The sequence below is a fragment of the Chiloscyllium plagiosum genome, unplaced genomic scaffold, assembly GCF_037043375.1.
Source record: "Chiloscyllium plagiosum isolate Xiang-an unplaced genomic scaffold, Cpla_swu_hap1 HiC_scaffold_29, whole genome shotgun sequence".
NCBI classification, from domain to species: Eukaryota; Metazoa; Chordata; class Chondrichthyes; order Orectolobiformes; family Hemiscylliidae; genus Chiloscyllium; species Chiloscyllium plagiosum.
Genome location: NW_028270167.1, coordinates 84,027,229 through 84,029,858, shown reverse-complemented (window position 1 = coordinate 84,029,858; position 2,630 = coordinate 84,027,229). Strand labels below are relative to the sequence as shown.

Genomic DNA, 2,630 nt, shown 5'->3' with positions numbered 1-2,630 from the left:
GTCATAAAGTAATCTCACAACTAACAACAGGGCATTTCCAAACGACTCTTTCAAACATACTGCAGCCTTAGTGCACCACCACTTTCCAGACAATGCTGAAAAGAGAGAAAGAAAGAACATAATAAGAATTGGCAGTAAAAAGTGAATTTCACCAATCACAGTCTCGATTAGATTACCTTTCCCTTCCGATGTTTCCAGGACGGAAATGGGAGAAATTCAATTATGTATGACATCGAAATTCATTGGAACGATTTTCCCATTAGCTAGAAACCCAAATAACAACGAGTAGAGTCACCGTAGGACTTCGTTTCACAACAGCGATGAAATAACAGTCTCCATTCGGTTCCAGTAAAAAGCTCAACTTGCCTGGGATGGCAGAACTGTTTGCGATTTTCCGAGCGGGAGGCGAACACGATCATGACAGTAGAGACATTTTGAAATATTTGGCAGTATCCCACACCACAGTTAGTTCCCTGGGAAGCAAACCCATTTTACTTTTGTTTTCAACATCAATATACAGTGGGCATCGAAACAGCATTTTAACAATGCTGCAGCGTTGGAGCTGATCAGCAGAAATGGCAGTGGTGGGATTCGAACCCGCGCCCCTTTCGAGACTGGAACCTAGATCCAGCGCCTTAGACCGCTCGGCCACACTACCAGCCGGCCACGCCCCCTCATTTTGTTGTATTTCCAATTGTGCTCCTGCATAACAACAGATGCAAAGTCACATGATAAGGGTTCCATGATTCCTCTCGGACTCGCACAGCTGCTGGGATGTCCTCTCGGACTCGCACAGCTACAATGTCAATTTCGCAGCAGATATTGATAGCCCATCAATCCAGACAAAAATCAATGGTAAACTGAGTCTATCTTCTCAGACTCTTTTCAGCTACAAATGTATCTGTGAGTGCTTGAGAATATGGGTTCGCTTATGATTTGGTCAAATAACCATGAGCTGCTTGACATTACTGCAATTTAGAATCTCGCTTTGCTAAATGATTTCACCCATTGCTCGAAACAGGACGACTTTCACGTTTACACGGAACACGAAACACACCGGACTACAGGGATAATGCACAAACCTGAGCAGGCCGTAATCCACATCATACAGTGCAGCATAGTTTCAGTCACTGTGTCTGGTTTTTTTTCAGAATAAGATTCCCAAAGAATGTTCTCCACCCTAAAACCAGAGGTAACATTACAATCCGAGAACGACAGATCACATTGTGAGAATGCTCTGACCTCGGAGACAGTTCTAGAAGCCACTTTCCTTGCCTTTTACCTTAACCGTGCAATGTGCTGCAGAGATGTTCACACCTGGACATGAGCCACATGGATACCAACTGCGTTGGAAATCTATGTGGGAATCGACGACAAGCGACTCAATAAATTTTGTTAAATTCCATGGTGCTTTTTAGAAATGCAGTTTCTGTTCACCTCAATCAAAACGGCAGTTTCTGAACATATTAACAGAAGTCAAAAGGTAATTACCTCACCCCACCCTCATTCCGGAAGAGGTGCTAACTGCCCTTGAGTGCTTTTTGTTTTCGATGTGAAGAGCTTTCAACCTGAGTCACCTACACGTCTCTGGTTGCTGAGTGAATCACAAAGAAGGAATTTCACCAGAGCTGCAACTGCCTCACTTCTCCACTCGCCCTCCCCGTTTACATTTTCCTGCTCGTCAGTGATTTAAAGAAAACCAAATGGATGCGATGTCATTCTGTAGCCTCTCTGTCGATTCCACCGTTTCAGTTCCAACATGACTTAGATCTCGGAGCGCACCTTAATACTAGCCACGCTATGAATGCGCAAGTCGAAAGGTTCCTCTGAGAGTGCAATTTCTTTCATTGCTGTTGCTGATTGAATGAGCCACTAACGTGCGAATTGCTCCAAAACATGATTCAGGATATCTGGTGCCAATTCTCGCACGTTGAATCACGATTGACAGCTTCCAAATGAGGTCTTTCTGAGACGACCTTGGGGGACATTTGACAGACAGACAAGTTCAGGAATTCGTGGTGCGCTGTGACACCAGAGCATCTGCTTCTTTCCTGTCTTTGAACCGAGCCGCCTGCGCAAGGAAGGCAAATGCGGTACTGCTTTTCGTGGAAGGATCTGAAGGCGGTAACTACACTCTCCAACAGAATGGCATATGATCAGAACCAGGTTGGAGAAAAACTTAACAACGCTTTGCAATGTAATTAAATGGAATTGCATTACATTTCACGACCAGAGCAGATTTGTTCAAGCAAATTCGAAGGCAGGTTTGCAGATGGGAAAGCATGCAAGAAAGCTCAGCTCTTGTCCATGTAAAAGGCTGCAGTTGAAGAACAAAGCAGTTTCTGCCTAGTTTCGAACTGGGGATCTTTCGCGTGTGATGACCACTACACTACAGAAACAAACCGGAAACGGCAGTGCTGCGACTCAGTGGCGTCCAACACTGAAAGTTGAATCCGTTCTACGTTTCACCTTTTTGTTTCCAATAGCTCGTTGTTGTCCAGCGTAATTGACATCTTGAAAACGTAAAAAAAAAGACACTTTAAATTGATGACAAAATATAGACAAAGCTGTCGTCGATGTTTGTACCGTAGGGCGAGGTGGAATAGGCTGGGACGACTTTCCCTGCAGCG

General features: G+C 44.5%; 1 non-coding gene across 1 annotated transcript; it reads right to left on the bottom strand.

Moving 5' to 3' along the window:
* Nucleotides 1-576: 576 nt before the first annotated feature.
* Nucleotides 577-658, bottom strand: trnal-uag (transfer RNA leucine (anticodon UAG)). Its single transcript has one exon. It is a non-coding gene; the product is annotated as a tRNA-Leu (tRNA).
* Nucleotides 659-2,630: the final 1,972 nt, after the last annotated feature.